This window comes from Lithobates pipiens, unplaced genomic scaffold (genome assembly GCF_037356315.1).
Source record: "Lithobates pipiens isolate NorthernLeopardFrog02 unplaced genomic scaffold, aLitPip1_a1.2 Scaffold_25, whole genome shotgun sequence".
In the NCBI taxonomy this organism is placed as follows: Eukaryota; Metazoa; Chordata; class Amphibia; order Anura; family Ranidae; genus Lithobates; species Lithobates pipiens.
Genome location: NW_027507787.1, coordinates 147362426 through 147381461, shown reverse-complemented (window position 1 = coordinate 147381461; position 19036 = coordinate 147362426). Strand labels below are relative to the sequence as shown.

The window sequence follows — 19036 nt, the reverse complement described above, 5'->3', positions numbered from 1 at the left end:
GTCACAGTGTCACTGATCGCAGTTTCATAGTTTCATAGTTAGTTAGGTTGAATAAAGACACCAGTCCATCCAGTTCAACCTGATCATTTATTTTCTGATCACTGCATTTAGTGTCAGTTGTAAAAGTAAAAACTGTCAGGGCAGTTAGTGTTAGGTCCAGAGTAGCCCCCTACCACCCCCCAATAAAGGTTTAACCCCCCTGATTGCCTCTAGAGTTAACCCTTTCACCCCTTTTGCCAGTGTCACTAAGCGATCGTTTTTCTGATCGCTGCATTAGTGTCACTGGTGCCGCTAAGTAGCTAGTTATTTTTTTAGGTTCACCGCCAGGTTTTTATAGCGCTAGGTACCCCGATATACTACCCAATAATGGTTTTAACCCCCTGATTGCCCCTAGTTAACCCTCTCACCCCCTTTTGCCAGTGTCACTAAGCGATCATTTTTCTGATCGCTGCATTAGTCTCACTAGTGCCGCTAGGTAACTAGTTATTTTTTTAGGTTCACCGCCAGGTTTTTATAGCGCTAGGTACCCCCATATACTACCCAATAATGGTTTTAGCCCCCCGATTGCCCCTAGTTAACCCTTTCACCAGCGATCGCCGTATAAGTGCCACTGGTGACGCTGGTTAGCCAGTTAGTTATTTAGGTTCCCCGTCAGGTTTTTATATAGCGCCAGGGCCCCCCCATATACTACCTAATAAAGATTTTAACCCCCTAATTGCCCCTAGTTAACCCTAGTTAACCCTTTCACCAGTGATCACCGTATGAGTGTTATGGGTGACTCTGGTTAGTTAGTTTGCTTTTTAAAGCATCAGGGCACCCACCATTTATTACCCAATAAAAGTTTAACCCCCTGATCACCCGGCGGGTGATATCAATTAGGTTTTAGGGTCAGGGTCTGCATCGCCCCAGGCAGCGCTAGGTTAGTGCCAGTACCGCTAACACCCACGCGCAAAGCATACACCTCCCGTAGTGGTATAGAATCTGAACAGATCAATATCTGATCTGATCAGATCTATTCTAGCGTCCCCAGCAGTTTAGGGTTCCAAAAAAAACGCATTGTTAGCGGGATCAGCCCAGATACCTGCTGGCACCTGAGTTTTGCCCCTCCGCCCAGCCTACCCAAGTGCAGTATCGATCGATCACTGTCACTTACAAAACACTAAACGCATAACTGCAGCGTTCGCAGAGTCAGGCCTGATCCCTGCGATCGCTAACATTTTTTTTTGGTAGCGTTTTATATTTAAATCCTGAAGGCGGTGCTTGGTTTTCGGGGTCCCGTACGTGGCTAGACTCCCAAAAATTTATTTTGGGGTGTAATTTCACTTATGCCCATAGCATGTGTGAGCAATATATCATTTAGTGACAACTTTGTGCAAAAAAAAAATTTTTTATATTCCTGCAACTTGTGGCAAAATATAAAATATTTCATAGACTCAACATGCCTCTCAGTAAATAGCTTGGGGTGTCTACTTTCCAAAATGGGGTCATTTGGGGGGGTTTTGTGCTATTTTCGCATTTTATGGCCTTCGAAACTGTGATAGGTAGTGAGGAGTGAAATCAAAAATTTGCATCCTTAGAAATCCTGAAGGCAGTGATTGGTTTTCGGGGTCCCGTACGCGGCTAGACTCCCAAAAAGTCCCACATATGTGATATCCTCGTACTCAGGAGAAGCAGCAGAATATATTTTGGGGTGCAATTCCACATATAACTATGGCATGTGTGAGCACTATATCATTTAGTGACAACTTTTTGTAAACTTTTTTTTTTTTGTGTCATTATTCAATCACTGCCATTTTAGCACCTCAAGAAATGAGATAGGCAGTCATAAATTAAAAGCTGTGTAAATTCCAGAAAATGTACCCTAGTTTGTAGATGCTCTAACTTTTGCGCAAACCAATAAATATACGCTTATTGACATTTTTTTTACTAAAGACATGTGGCTGAATAAATTTTGCCCTAAATGTATGACTAAAATTGAGTTTATTCGATTTTTCTTATAACAAAAAGTAGAAAATATCTTTTTTTCTCGAAATTTTCGCTCTTTTTCCATTTATATCGCAAAAAGTAAAAATCGCAGAGGCAATCAAATACCATCAAAATAATGCTCTATTTGTGGGAAGAAAAGGATGCAAATTTTGTTTGGATACAACATTGCATGACTGCGCAATTACCAGTTAAAGCAGTGCAGTGCGAAATTGTAAAAAGACCTCTGGTCCTTAGGCTGACAATTGGTTCGGGCTGAAGTGGTTAATTTAATTTGTTATAACAAAAAATTGTTTGCACCAAAATCCTCAGCACCAGGCCCACGATGTTCTTAATCTGGGCCTGCCCCCAGTGTATAGATTGCATTCATATTTTTGCCATCCAAATGCATTATTTTAAATTTCTTTACATTGAACCTCATTTGCCACATCATCTGTATTTGGTTGGCACATGCAGTTGACTTCCTTTTTTTTGGGAATTTCTCTTTGAAGTGATCTTCTCTTGAAATGTTAGTTCTAGGAGGGAGCTTATAAATAAGGAATTCTGACACTTTTCTTACCTTCCCACCCTTTGCAACATGCCTATCCCAGGTCTGTGACTTAAAATTATAGAAACCCCAGACACAGCCAGTCAATTTACATTGTTAAAAAAAAGGCAGCCAGCATTGGCGGCCACCATATTTTTTCTTTTGATATAACTGGTATGCCACGTACCAAAAACAAAATCCTTGGGATGTTGGCTCAAACTTGTCTTGCATACACACGGTCACACAATGTTGTGTGTTGAAAATTCTGAATGTGAAGAATGCGGTGACGTACAACACGTACGACGAGCCTAGAAAATTATTTTAAGATTAAGTTCAATAGCCAGTGCGGCTCTTCTGCTTGATTCTGAGCATGCGTGGCACTTTGTGCATTGGAATTGTGTGCACATGATCGGAATTTACGTGAATGGATTTTGTTGTCGGAAAATATGAGAACCAGATCTCAAATTTTGTGCGACCGAAATTCCGATGAAAAATGTCCAATGGAGCCTACACGCGGTCGGAATTTCCGACAAAAGGCTCCCATTGAACATTTTCCGTCGGAAAATCTGACCGTGTGTACGGGGCATTAGTGTGAAATTAGGAATTCTTTCATCACAAATGAAGCTGGTAGAGAAAATGTTTATTTCATTCATCACAGTGTTTTACGTTACCAATTTGTGTGTTTTATTCACTTCTGTATTTATCACTAGTGTCCTTCTGACCTGAAAGGCCACGTGCAGCATTGTTCCTGCGTGTGTATGGCTGCAACCACTAACAATAAAAACTGGGTACAGTACTTTATGCTGAGAGAGACGTGGATGTAGCAAATCATGTTAATGAATACTTTTGTTCAGGCTTCTCAGAAGTAAGGCCGGGTTCACACCGCTGCGATGCGGGAACGCCGCGAATCCGCGGCGTTTTCCCGCATCGCACGACTCCCGACGGCAGTTCACACTGCCCTATGCGAACGGCTGGGAGTGTCAATGATATGTTAATGACACCCCCAGATCCGATCGCATATCGCAGTGCGATCTGCCGACTCGCACAAGAATCGGATCGCATGGTGTGAACGCCCATGCGATCCGATTCTGTTGCGGACGAAAAAAAGGGTCCCGTGCGAGTTTGCTGCGGGACCGCTGCGAGTTCAGCCATACTATCTGTATGGCTGAACTCGCAGCGCTACGGAGATCGGATGTGATTTGCGGTGCGAATCACATCCGGATCTCCCCCCGCAGCAGTGTGAACCCAGCCTAAATGGTATCAACAAAAACAAGTTGTTGAATCATACTGGTTTTAGTGGTAAAGGTTAATTTTCGGGTTTATTTTGAAGTAGTAGATGAACTGGCTCATGGTATTCATCTGAAAATTTTAAGAAAACTTTGAGGTTCATTTTTGGACCATTAAAGTGTTACTAAAACCACAACAGTAAAATCGGTCTGTATATGCAGTAAAGCATGCTTGTTATACTTACTGTGGAGCATAATCCTCTGCATTGTGTAAAAAGGCGGTTGGCCTGTCTTCTCTGATTCTTCCCTCCTCCCACTGTCCCCAATATGTTTCCTGATAATACAGAACCAGGGGACAGACTGCACATGCGTAGTTTGGTGTGTATTGCTTGAGAGTTTTTTTCTTTTTCTTGGGAGGGTGCATGTGATCAGCACAGGGCATGCAGCACTGTCCAGACCAATTTTCAGCTTTCGGTGCTCTCACATTTTGAATGACAATTACTCATGCAACACTGTACCCATATGAAATGTTTGTCATTTTTTTCACACAGATAGAGCTTTCTTTTGGTGATATTTAATCACCACTGGGTTTTTTATATTTTTTGCGCTATAAATCAAAAAAGACTGAAAATTTGGTAAAAAATAAATAAAAAATAATTCTTTGTTTCTGTTAAAATTTATTGCAGCGTATTGGCAGAATATGGGCACTGAGCAGCGCTGTGGGCTGGATCTGTAGTGCCCACAGCACTGCAAACGATCTCTGCCTCTCTCCTTTCACACTGTACTGATTGGTACAGAGAGGGGAGGGAGGAACCGGCATCATGACATGACGCCGGTTTGTTTACAAGTGATGCTCCATCATTTTACAGAGCGATCACATGGTAAACGGCTGCTATCAGTGGCCATTTACCCTGATCCGTGATGCACCGGGTCCCCTGGACCCAGCGGTCGTGGATGTTCTCGGGTGCGTGATTCTGTGATGACGTCCCATGGACGTCCACCCAGAATAAGCCAACTGTGCTATAGCCGTCTTTCGGCTATGGCCTGGTCGGCATGTGGTTAAAGTGGTTGTAAACCCTTTACAACCACTTTTTGCTACAGGTAAGCCCATAATAAGACTTACCTGTAGATACACCGGATATCTCCTAAACCTGCACGGTTTAGGAGATATCCCCTGTATCTGAATGTGCCAACGTCATCAGCACATGCTCAATGAAGCAATTTCACGTACGTGGCGTTGCTTCAGTGAGTGTGCCGTTACCGGAGCCCGCGATACCCGTAAGTAACTCCGGGAGCGATGTCGCTGCCCGGAGCAGGGTACGAGGACCGCTGCGGGGGCTTCAATCTAAGATAAGATTCATAATGAGCTAGTATACTATGCATATTAGCTCATTATGCCTATATACGAATCCTTTTCATTTCTGTATGCCATTGCCTTGTATATAAATAAAAATACTCATGTTCAACCATGTATCATTTGTTTATGAGGCATGCTTTGTTCATATGTCAGTTAAACAATTTTACAATTTCTCCTACCATTTGTCTTGTGCCTCACTCAAAGTCCCAAAAACCCCTTTCTTATTTTTTATAACAGTGAAGTTGCTAAAGGATAGTTATCAGATTATGGCTGTAAATGGGGTTCAGGTATAACAGAGTCTAGTCACCAGTGGTGTACCACACGGCTCTGGTGTACCACAAGGTCCTGTTCTTTGTAATCTGTTGTAAGGAGGTAGTTTGCGATGTAGAACATGATTTGGAATTGCTGAAAGATTGGCCAAAACAGTTCAACCTTTCTAAATGCAAAAAAGTAGAGTTAGGTCATTGGGGAAAAATAATTCCTCAATAGAGTACGATATTGGGGGTACAGTGTTGTCAAGAAAATATTTTAGGGTTGCTTATTTGAGATAATTTTAAAGTGAGAAAACAGTGGGGCCTATCAGTGGGATATGTTACAATTCTGGGGAGCATCGCTAGAGGGATTACCAACTGGAGGAAGGTGGTCCAGATTCCTCTATATGGATTTTTAGTTATCACTAAGGCTCCATTCACACCATAGCGTTCCAGATCGCAGGTGGAATCACACCATGGCGCTCTGTAACTTCTTTTGGGTGACAGTCATCCCGTGATTCTGTTTGCACGATTTTACAGCGATTTGTCATGAGACAATTGCAGCAAAATTGCGCAGCAATTCTGGTGCTATTGAAAGTAATGGGAATTGTAAGCTCGTCCTGCGTTTTGCGCCAATTCAGAATCGCCATGGTGTGAACGGAGCCTAAAGGAATCACACGGAGATCCTGATTTCTCTATATACAGTGGTGTGAAAAAGTGTTTGCCCCCTTCCTCATTTCCTGTTCCTTTGCATGTTTGTCACACTTAAGTGTTTCGGAACATCAAACCAATTTAAACAATAGTCAAGGACAACACAAGTAAACACAAAATGCAATTTGTAAATGAAGGTGTTTATTATTAAAGGTGAAAAAAAATCCAAACCATCATGGCCCTGTGTGAAAAAGTGATTGCCCCCCTTGTTAAAACATACTATAAGGCTGGGTTCACACTGCTGCGGGGGGAGATCCGGATGTGATTCGCACCGCAAATCACATCCGATCTCCGTAGCGATGCGAGTACAGCCATACAGATAGTATGGCTGAATTCGCATCGCTCCCGCAGCAAACTCGCACGGGACCCTTTTTTTGGTCCGCAACAGAATCGGATCGCATGGGGGTTCACACCATGCGATCCGATTCCTGTGCGAGTCGGCAGATCGCACTGCGATATGCGGACGGATCTGGGGGTGTCATTAACATATCATTGACACTCCCAGCCATCCGCATAGGGCAGTGTGAACTGCCGGGGGGAGTAATGCGATGCGGGAAAACGCCGCGGATTCGCGGCGTTCCCGCATCGCAGCGGTGTGAACCCGGCCTTACTGTGGTTGTCCACACCTGAGTTCAATTTCTATAGCCACACCCAGGCCTGATTATTGCCACACCTGTTCACAATCAAGGCATCACTTAAATAGAAGCTGCTTGACACAGTAAGGTCCACCAGAAGATCCTTAAAAGCTACACATCATGCCGAGACCCAAAGAAATTCAGGAACAATTGAGAAAGAAAGTAATTGAGATCCATCAGTCTGGAAAGGGTTATAAAGCCATTTCCAAAGCTTTGGGAATCCAGCGAACCACAGTGAGAGCCATTATCCACAAATGGCGAAGACATGGAACAGTGGTGAACCTTCCCAGGAGTGGCCGGCCGCCCAAAATTACCCCAAGAGCGCAGCGACAACTCATCCAAGAAGTCACAAAAGACCCCACAACAACGTCCAAGGAACTGCAGGCCTCACTTGCCTCAGTTAAGGTCAGCGTTCATGCCTCCACCATCAGGAAAAGACTGGGCAAAAATGGCCTGCATGGCAGAGTTCCAAGGAGAAAACCACTGCTGAGCAAAAAGAACATCAAAGCTCGTCTCAATTTCTCCACAACACATCTTGATGATCCCCAAGATATTTGGGACAACATTCTGTGGACCGATGAGACAAAAGTGGAACTCTTTGGAAGGTGTGTGTCCAAGTATATCTGGCGTAGAAGGAACACTGCATTTCATAAAAAGAACATTATACCAACAGTAAAATATGGTGGTGGTAGTGTGATGGTCTGGGGCTGTTTTGCTGCTTCAGGACCTGGAAGACTTGCCGTGATAAAAGGAACTATGAATTCTGCTGTCTACCAAGAGATCCTGAAGGAGAATGTCCGACCATCTGTTCGTGTACTCAAGCTGAAACGAACTTGGGTTCTGCAGCAGGACAATGATCCTAAACACACCAGCAAGTCCACCACCGAATGGCTGAAGAAAAACAAAATGAAGACTTTGGAGTAGCCTAGCCAAAGTCCTGACCTGAATCCTATTGAGATGTTGTGGTATGACCTTAAAAAGGCCGTTCATGCTCGAAAACCCTCTAATGTAACTGAATTAGGACAATTCTGCAAAGATGAGTGGGCCAAAATTCCTCCAGGACGCTGTAAAAGCCTCATTGCACGTTATCGCAAACGCTTGGTTGCAGTTGTTGCTGCTAAGGGTGGCCCAACCAGTTATTAGGTTTAGGGGGCAATCACTTTTTCACACAGGGCCATGATGGTTTGGATTTTTTTTCACCTTTAATAATAATCACCTTCATTTACAAATTGCATTTTGTGTTTACTTGTGTTGTCCTTGACTAATGTTTAAATTGGTTTGATGTTCCGAAACACTTAAGTGTGACAAACATGCAAAGGAACAGGAAATGAGGAAGGGGGCAAACACTTTTTCACACCACTGTAGATCGGTATATCACTAGGGTGGTCACCAGCAGGGGATAGGAAGTCCTGATTCCTCTATATAGTTCCACCAAAAAAAAAAAATAAACTAAAAGCCAGCAGCTACAAATACGGCAGCTACTGACTTTTAAAATAAGGAGACGCTTACCTGTCCAGGGCGCTCGCGAAGTTCTCACCTGAAGCCGACCTGTCCTTCGGCTCCCAGGTGCAGGCGACGGCATCTTCAGTAAGGGAATCAGGAAGTGAAGCCTTGTGACTGGTCCCTGCTGTCTTCTGGATCTGGTGTGTCTCCAAGAAGACAGCGGGGGGGGGGGGGGGGAGGGGGGGTGGTGGCAGACGGATGGAGGAGGGGCAGGAAATGGCATAGGTCACCGTGGATACTGCAGCGATCTATTGCCACAAGTGGGAGCAAATACATGTATTAAACAAGTATCTGTCCCCCCCCCCCTCCCCCCTGAAAGGTGCCAAATGTGACATCAAAGGGGGTGGAGGGACCGGATAAGCAGAAGTTAAATTGTTAGGTGGCACTCCACTTTAAGTTATCACTAAAGGGATCTTCTGCAGGAGGAAGGAAATTACGATTCTCCATATAGGTCTAAGATATCACTAGAGTTATCACCTTCAGGAGGAAGGAGGTCCTGATGCTCCTATATAGATCTTTAGTTAGACATCATTTGGAGTACTGTGTCCAGTTTTGGAGACCTCACTTACAAAAAGATATCAACATGTTTGAACGAGTCCAGAGAAAGGCAACACAAAAAGGTGAAAGGTCTAGGGGATAAAACATATCAGGAGACACTGATCGGTAACTTAATATTTAAAGTTTTGAGGAATGAAGGGAAAGGGGGAATACAACCGAAATCCTAAATACATCAGGGGGGGTGAGTAAGGTTCAGGAGGACAATATTTTCAATATGAAGCTAAGATCAAGATTATAGGTACACGACCTCAAACTAGCAGGAGGAAAGGTAAAAAATAACCTTGGTATTATTTACCAAAAGAGTAGTTGATTGTTGGAACAGCACTCCAGCAGAGGTAGTATGTCAGACAACAGTAGATGAATTTAAAATGGTTGTAAACCTCAGACATGAAATATGAACAAAGCATATCCCTCTCTATAGTGTGTACTTGTCTCACTTAAAGTGATTGTAAAGTCTCGCTTTTTTTTTTTAAATAGCAAACATGTTATACTTACCTGCTCTGTGTAGTGGATTTGCATAGAGCAGCCCAGACCCACCTCTTCTCGGGTGCCTCTTCGACGCTTCTGGCCCCTCCCTCCTGTCAAGTGCCCCCACAGCAAGCAGCTTGCTATGGGGGCACCCGAGGCAAGCTGCAGCTCTGTGTGTCCATTCAGACACGGAGCTGCCGTTCGGCCTCCTCTCTTTCCCAATTGGCTAACTAACTTTGACAGCCGCAGGAGCCAATGGTACCGCTGCTGTGTCTCTGTCAATCAACAGGAAGAGGAAGCAACAGCCAAGGCACTCGTGGACCTCGCTGGACAGAGGTGGGGCTCTGGTAAGTATTAGGGGGTGCTGAGGAGGCTGCTACACACAGAAGGCTTTTTATCTTAATGCATAGAATTCATTAGGATAAAACAACCTTCAGCCTTTACAACTCCTTTAAGAGCAGGAACGTAATTTCTGTCTGCTGCTTTGTTTCTCTGCTATCAGCATGAATCACTTCTGACAAGTTTCCTTGAGAGAAAAAAAAGTAACAGGGGAGGGAGCACCAGCACACAGCCTGCGATTGACAACCTCAGCTCTGTCCCTGCAAGCTGTGTGAAGGGGAGTGTGTTCCTTCCCTCCCCTCCTCACTCAGCTCTGCAGATTGTAACTTCAGCTCTCTGCCCCCTTTTACTGATACCTCCGACAAGCTTTATAAATTCTGGACTTTAAAAAGCTGTAGAGAAGAGAAAACTGCAGATAAACCGGTATAACTTAGGTAGGGGGAGTTATTTAATCTCTGCGTATTACCTGAGGCTAGTCACTTCAATGGATATACAGTAGTTAACATTCTTCGGATATTCACAGATTTATACTTTTTACCTCCTACCTTTTTACTTTTTCCTTTCATTTCCTGTCCTTTCTTTTCCTGTCCTTCCCTTCTTCTCCTTCCCCCTCCTGCCTCCATTCCGGACACTCACAATGTAATGGGATTGACCCGTGTGAATCATTTTGTGTTATCTATGATCATCTATCATTTGCAATGGACAACCCCCTCCTCGCTTTTCTCTGCTTTATTAGGCAGGTGGGACCAACTTTATGTTCGGATAACCCAACTGAATTTTATTTATATTGTTATCTGTGTGTCAAAGCTCTTTAGAGCTTCCATACTTTGTCACTGTCATTAAAACAATAATTATATTTGTGATTGGTAGTGAAACCTTAGGAACACGATGGATTAGAATTGGTAGAGATGTGGCTATTTGCTGGGTAATGCCATAGTAACAGAGACTGGGTAGTGGGTACACAACTGACCCCTCCATACCCAAGGCCTTGAGAGAACAGAAGTTATTAGCTTAGATCTCTGCATGTGGCGGTGTGAGCTATGTATAGTTATTCCCTTCCCCCGGTCTGCGCCCTTTCTGTCTGCCGCCATAGGCTTTATGGTTTTTATCAGATTGTGACAGTGGAAACTATATAAAATGCCCTACGACAATGCAGAACCTATATATGGAGAGTGCAAGATATCCAGACCATTTATGTCTTCTAGGTGCACCACGTCAGTGCATGAACCTGGTTTAGATATTTGTATATATATTCTTTTACTGATATTTTATATTATCAATCTCTCTTTCTTCCAGCATAACTGTGCCCCTGTATCTCCATAAAGACAGGATTTCTGCAATAAAAGGTCCTGAAATGCACGTGTCGTAGCAATGCCTGGTATCTGTGACCTTTCCTTATAAAGTAAACAGTGTAGGAGACCTTAAATCTGTGGTGAGATCTTATTATTGTAGTTCTAATGTAACTACAACAAAAAATTACAGTGGATTTTACTGTTGATACAAGATCTGCTCCATATGGAAAATCAACTAATATCGGGTGCCACTGCAACACAAGCATTTCCAGACCTTTTCTCGCACAGCTCTTATTTTACCAACCACTACTGACAAAGTCCATCCTGAGGGACGAAGGTTTGGTTTTTCCTATGCATTGAGTGCAACCCTCCCAAATGTTAGTAATACTTTTCCACTATATATATTTTTTTTTTACTCTTCATTTTTTTATGTGAGTGACAAAAATACAGCCCTGAAGACATGGTTTAAACATTATGGTGTTGAAGAACTTGACCCTTAACCCTGCTCAATCTTTGGAATGAATTGGAATGCCAGTCCCAAGCCAGGTCTTCTCATTCTGCATCAGTAACTGACCTCAAAAATAGGCAACAATTCCCCCAGACACACTCCAAAACCCTGCCAAGAGCATTACCCTGTGTACAACGCTATCTCAATAAAGACATGAGTTCTGCAATAAATTGTCCTGAAATGTTTGTGTCGCAGAGACACCTGATATTTTTGAATTTTGCTTATGAAGCAAACGCTGTAAGAGACCTTCAGTCCATTGCGAGACCTACCTTATTGTAGTTCTAATGTAACTACACAGTGGCGTAACTAGAACCTTCAGGGCCCCATTGCAAGAAACCATGAAGGGCCCCCCTGAACCCCAGCCAGGGCCCTTCCCTCCGAGTCCGGCGGTGGAACTCCAGGGCGTGGTCACATTTATGACCTTTGTGAGCCCTGTAGTTCCACCACTGGTATCAGTATTTTTATTTTTATTTATTTTTAGGTGCCCCATTGGGGGACTGTCCCTAGGCAGGATGGGGTCCCCGTCCCCAGAAGAGATGAGGTCCTTTTCTCCAGGGCAGATGAAGTTACTGCCCCCAGGTGAGAAGGGGTCCCTGTCCCCAGGGGAAGTGGGGGTCCCTGTCCCCACGTGAGAAGAGGTCCCTGTCCCCAGGGGGAGATGGAGGGGGTATGTAATGGTGTGTGGGGGATGGGGTCCTCTCACTCACCATGACCAAGCTGTAGGCCATGCACTCATCCATGTTGGCCTGGGCTCCATCCAGTGTGCTGCACGGGCGATCAGCATATCTCCCAGAAAGACCTTTCATCATCTGTGTATGACGGGGAGGAGGGGGGGCTGGCAGACAAGCCTGCAGTGTCCTCCGGGGAGCCGGCTCTCATAGGGCTGCACTGCATCTGTGTGCTTAAAGTTTGTTTACCCGGGAAAAGTTTGCAGTGCAGAGTGGGCCGGACTCGGGGTGGGCGGGACTCTGGCTGGGGAGAACAGACATCGGACTGAGCGGCAATGCATGGAGCTGGAGAGGGGTACTCTGAGGAGCCGGCTGAGGTCACAGGTCATGCGGGGAATGCACAACTAAAGAGCAGCCATATGTGGAGGGAGCTGCATGGGCCCCCTGCATCACAGGGCCCGGTTGCGGTCGCAACTGCTGCACCCCCTATAGTTACGCCCCTGTAACTACAGCAAAAAAGTAAATTTTACTGTGGATACAAGATCTGCTCCATATAGAAAATCCACCAATATCGGGTGGGTGCCACAGCAACACGAGCATTTCCAGACCCTCTTCTCACATAGCGCCTATTCTACCAAGCCCATCCTGAGGGATGAGGATCTGGTTTTTCCTATGCATTGAGTGCAACCCACCCAGATGTTAGTAATACTATTCCACTGTATTTTGCATTTATTTAATTTTTTTACTCTTAATTTTTTCATGTGAGTGCCAAAAAACAGCCAGAAAGACGTGGTTTAACCATGATGGTGTTGAAGAACTCAACCCTCACCCCTATTCCACCTTTGGGAATCAATTAGAATGCCAGTCACGAGCCATGTTTTCTCATTCAGCATCAGTACCTGACCTCAAAAATAGGCATCAGTTCCCACAGACACACTCCCAAACCTTGCCAAAAGCATTCCCAGAAGAGTTGTGGTTGATACAGCCACAGAGAGGTTGCTATCTCAATGTTAGTTGTTGCGGTTTCAGAATAAGATGCCCAACAAGCTCATGTGTTTTTTCTTACTGAAACCCTACAAATAGCTGTAAAGTCTGGTGATGGGGCCAATTTTAAGAGCCATACACACGGGCCTAATATCGGGCGGTATTGGCTAGTTCAATAAAAACTGGCTAACATTCGGCCCATGTGTACGGCAGCCTGTCTGGCTTCTATCGAAGGGGCATTACCGAAAAAGGCCAATAGCAGAGAGTGCAGTGGTGGGGTTCCCCTGTCAGAACACAATAGCTCAGCAGGGGGAGATAGCTGTACTAACATCTGATTGTTAGTGCTTGATCCCCCCTGGAGCCCTTCAGTTTTTTTTCTGGTCCGCCCACTAGGTTGAACGAAAAAAAAAAAAAGAATAGTGTTGTACTGGGCTTTAGGCCTCATTCACACATGTGACATCTATGCAGGTGTATAGCCCAATAATGTACCCTGGGTGCCTTCAAGGGGCTTTGCACCTGCAAGCATACAGATATCACATTAGGAGCAGTGGCTGTGTCCCACGTGACAGCAATGGGACTACCTGTATGGGGATACACAGTGCAGGTAAACACGGCACTCACACAGGGTTCAGACCCGTGTGAACAAGGCCTTACCGTGTATCTTCAAGTCTCAACACTCATCAGCAGTTCCAGCTAGACTTTCCTCAGAAATGATGATGACAGACTTTGACCATCGGAGTCTGGTACATCGCCACTGCACCGGCAGCCAAGCTAGTACTGCGTGGGGGAGAAGGACAGAAAATCAATAAGAGCTGGGCAGGCTTTACAAAAAAACTCCTTGCGCCAGGGATTTTCATACTGCCAGCATTAGCCGGCAATGCTGCAGTGAAAATCTTTAAAGTTTTCCTCACTTTCAAAAACTGATAGTTCAACTTCAGCTACAGCTGAATGTACAGTGTCTTGCAAAAGTATTAACCCCCATTTTTTGTGTTTTGTTGCCTCACAACCTGGAATTAACATGGATTGTTTGAGGATTTGCATTATTTAATTTACAGAACATGCCCACAAATTTGAAGATGTTTTTTTTTATTGTGAAGCAAACAACAAATAGGACAAAATAACAGAAAAAGTCAATGTGCATAACTATTCACCCCCCTAAAGTCAATACTTTGTAGAGCCACCTTTTGCGGTTATCACAGCTCCGAGTCGCTTTGGATAAGTCTCTATGAGCTTGCCACATCTTACTACTGGGACTTTTACTCATTCCTCCTGGCAAAACAGCTCCAGCTCTTTCAAGTTGGATAGTTTGCGCTTATGAACAGCAATCTTTAAGTCTGACCACAGATTTTCTGTTGGATTGAGGTCTGGGCTTTGACTAGGCCATTCCAACACATTTACATGTCAAGTGTTTCTTTAGCAGTGTGTTTGGGGTCATTGTCCTGCTGGAAGGTGAACCTCCCTCCTAGCCTCAAATCACACACAGAGTGGTACGGGTTTTGCTCAAGAATATTTCTGTATTTAGCACCATCCATCTTTCCCTCAACTCTGACCAGTTTCCCAGTCCTGACTGCTGAAAAAAATCCCCACCGCATGATGCTGCCACCATGTTTCACTGTAGGGATGGCGTTCTTTGGGTGATGTGATGTGTTGGGATTCAAACCAGAGCACCTTCCTCCATACATTTTGGGAGTCTCCCACGTGTCTTTTTTTGTAATGGTTTTCTTCTGGTCACTCTGCAATAAAGCCCAACTCTATCAAGCGTATGGCTTATTGTCGTCCTATGTACAGATACTTCAGTCTTAGGTCTCTGTGCTGACTCTCTGATTAATGCCCTCCTTGCCCGGTCCGTGAGTTTTGTTGTGTGGCCGTCTCTTGGCAGGTTTGCTGTTGTGCCATGTTCTTTACATTTGGTTATGATAGATTTGATGGTGCTCCTATGGATCATCAAAGATTTGGATATTTTTGTATAACCTAACCCCCTGACTTGTACTTCTCAACAACATTGTCCCTTGTTTGGAGAGTTCCTTGGTCTTCATGGCAGTGTTTGGTTAGTGGTGCCTCTTGCTTAGATGTTGCAGCCTCTGGGACTGCAAAAGTGAGTATATGTAATGACCAATCATTTGACACTTAGATTGTACACAGGTGGACATCATGTCACTAATTTTGTGACTTCTGAAGGTGATTGGTTGCACCAGAGCTTTTTATGGACTTCATAACAAAGGGGGTGAATACATACGCACATGACAATTATCAGTTTTTCTATTTCTGAAAAATAGTTTTATGTATATATTTTTCTAATTTTACTTCACCAACTTAGACTATTGTGTTCTGATTCATCACATATAATTCAGGTTAAAAAAACATTAAACTAAAGGCTGTAATGTAACAAAATAGGTACATAGCCAAGGGGGGTGAATACTTTGGCAAGGCACTGTACTTTACCCATCAATAAATATAGTAAATGTACAATTGTAAACTCTGGAGATCAATCCAATAACAATGGATGTTTTAGTTATAAGTGGACTCTGCAGCTACTACTGTCTTGTAGTTCTTGGCATCTTTAGTGGAGAGATTTCCCATGATACTTCCCAGCTCTTTCCTAAGCTGCTTCCTCCTTGTGGTATATTAAAAAAATATAATATATTGGAAAATAAATATATAAATGAAATGCATTAAAATCAAACAGGCCTGGTGGGAACCTTTCATAATGAGAACAGAAGTTGTGCAAACTTGGGATCTCAGTATATGGATGGTGGGAACCCCTCATAATGGGCACAGCAGGTGTGCAGACCTGAGAACTCTGCACAGGAATGGTGGGAACTCCTCATAATCGGAATAGTAGTTGTGCAAACTCAGGAACTCAGTACAGGTATTGTGGGAACCCCTTATACTGGGAACAGTAGTAGTACAAATTTAGGAGCAGGGATGGTGGGAACCCCACATAATGGGAATAGGAGTTGTGTAGACTCAAGAACTCAGTACTGGGATGGTGAGAAACCCTCAAAATGGGCACAGCAGGTATGCAGACCAAAGAACTCAGCAAAAGGATGGTGGGAATCCCTCAATGGGTACAGCAGGTGTATCTAGCGGATTTATATACACTAACAAATTTAAGCCAAATTCCAGCTTACACTGCAGTAACAGCAACATTTTCCTTTTTTTTAATGAATCCTGAAAATGAAAGCAAATTATTATATGCGCCCTTGTCAGAGGTAAATAGTTTGTCTCAACACTCTAACTGCTACATTTGTTGGACAGCTTGTTATGTTGAAAAACAACAGACTAAGGCCGCGTACACACGGGCGGATTGTCTGCCCAACTTAGTCCGCTGAAACGTGTTTCAGCGGACAATCCGCTCGTGTGTGGGCTTCAGCGGACTTTTTCAGCGGACAGTCTGGCGGACTAAGTCTTTCGGAATTTCCGTAATTTTGTCCGTCCAAACTTGGTTTCAGCGGACAGTCCGCTCGTGTGTAGGCAAATTGGACGGACTAAGTATGGCGCATGCTCAGAAAGGATTTACACGCCGAAGGTTGCATTGCAGTGTATTGGACGTCGTATTTCTAGTCCCGTCGTACGTGCTGTACACGTCATCGCGCAAGCTTTCAGCGGACTGTCTGTTCATCGTGTGTGGTCAAGTCCGTTCATTCAAAAGTAGGACGGACTGTCCGTCGGATTGTCTGACGGACTTAGTTGGGCAGACAATCCGCCCGTGTGTACGCGGCCTTACTGGCTGGATAACTAGATGAAAATAAAGGGCTGGATCACTAGATGGAAATAAAGGGGAAATAGCCTAAAAGAAAACAAATGCTGCCACCACACCTAAGAATTGATAAGCTGCATTGTTTGCTTTGGGGTTTAACACTATTAGCATTATTAGAGAGTTACAAATAAAAAAGGAAAAATGTTGGGCTGTCATTTTTCCTTCTTTATTTGTAATTTTATATTGTTTTGTGCAATATGTTTGAGTGCAGCTGTCAATATTAGTAATTATCACCAACTGAATTGATTTTTTCCCTTTCACACTGAGCGCAGATAGTATATATTGCCAATGTAGCGGTTTGTTCCCCACAGATAGTACATATTAGATTATTATGGAGTTGCCCCCTTTGTGGCTGTAACAACCTTCCACTTCTCTGGGAAGGCTTTCTACAAGATTTCGGAGTGTGTCCGGGAATTTGTGCCCATTTGTGAGGACAGGTACTGATGTTAGATATTTATTTTATATGCGTTAAGCAAAAAAAAAGACGCTGAGGGTTTAATACTATTTTATATCTGTTACTTTTTTCACATAAACTGAGGTTGGCTGTAAACAGACCGGCTGCCAATAAAGCGGAGAGATCTGTTTATTTTGTGATTTCCTGATTTCTTCAATCTGTTTATTGTGGCGAGCTGCAAAACACCCTTCTAGAATACTGAAATAAAAATAAAACGGTGTATAAATATTTACCCTCTGTTTTTTCCTGACCTATGAGGCTGGGTTCACATTAGTGCGCTGTGCAACATCACATTTGATTCGCACCGCACTGCTGTGCAAATCACATGCAATGTCTGTGCCATTCAAATTCAGCCATACATATTGTATAATCAGAGGCCTTGCTAGGTCTACAAAAAATCTAGGGCTAAAGCCCATAGCAGCGTAGTAAAGAACGTCATACGCTTGGGTGGGCATACACATGTATATACAGTAATATACGTGTGTGTGTGTGTGTGTGTGTGTGTGTGTGTATATATCCCCAGAGAGCCCCCCACTTACATCAGGGTCCCCAGAGAGCCCCCCACTTACATCAGGGTCCCCAGAGAGCCCCCCACTTACATCAGGGTCCCCAGAGAGCCCCCCACTTACATCAGGGTCCCCAGAGAGCCCCCAACTTACATCAGGGTCCCCAGAGAGCCCCCCCACTTACATCAAGGTTCCCAGAGATCCCCCCCACTTACATCAGGGTCCCCAGAGAGCCCCCCACTTACATCAGGGTCCCCAGAGAGCCCCCCACTTACATCAGGGTCCCCAGAGAGCCCCCCTTACATCAGGGTCCCCAGAGAGCCCCCCCTTACATCAGAGTCCCCAGAGAGCCTCCTCCCTACATCAGAGTCCCCAGTGAAGCTCCCCCTTACATCAGAGTCCCCAGAGAAACTTCCCCTTGCATCAGGGTCCCCAGAGAGCCCTCCACTTATATCAGGGTCCCCAGAGAGCCCCCCCTTACATCAGAGTCCCCAGAGGGCCTTCCCCTTGTATCAGGGTTCCCAGAGAGCCCTCCCTTACATTAGGGTCCCCAGAGAGCCTCCCCCTTAAATCAGTGTCCCCAGAGAGCCCCCCCCCTTAAAATCAGTGTCCCCAGAGAGCCTTCCCCTTAAAATCAGTGTCCCAAGAGAGCCTTCCCCTTGCATCAGGGTCACCAGAGAGCCCCTCACTTATATCAGGGTCCCCAGAGGGCCCCCACTTACATCAGGGTCCCCAGAGAGCCCCCCCACTTACATCAGGGTCCCCAGAGAGCCCCCCACTTACATCAGGGTCCCCAGAGAGCCCCCCACTTACATCAGGGTCCCCAGAGAGCCCCCCCACTTACATCAGGGTCCCCAGGGAGCCACCCCCCACTTACATCAGGGTCCCCAGAGAGCCCCCCCACTTACATCAGGGTCCCCAGAGAGCCTCCTCCCTACATGAGAGTCCCCAGTGAGCCCCTCACTTACATCAGGCTTCCCAGAGAGCCCGCCCTTACATCGGGGTCCCCAGAGAGCCCCCCCTTACATCGGGGTCCCCATAGAGCCCCCCCTTACATCAGGGTCCCTAGAGAGCCTCCCCTTTGCATCAGGGTGCCCAGAGAGCCCCTCACTTACATCAGGGTGCCCAGAGAGCCCCCCTTACATTAAGGTCCCCAGAGAGCCTCTCCTTTAAAATCAAGGTCTCCAGAGAGCCTCCCCCTTGCATCAGGGTCCCCAGAGAGCCCCTACTTATGTCAGGGTCCTCAGAGAGCCTCCCTTCCCCTTGGGGACCCCTGCAGAGACTTGGGGCTATGGGCCCCAGATTCG

The 19036-nt window shown here is 45.0% G+C and overlaps 1 protein-coding gene across 1 annotated transcript in view; it reads left to right on the top strand.

The window, feature by feature from the left end:
• The window catches only part of ATRNL1 (attractin like 1), a 1004401-nt gene that overhangs the window by 66128 nt on the left and 919237 nt on the right, over nt 1-19036 (top strand). The window lies entirely within an intron of this gene.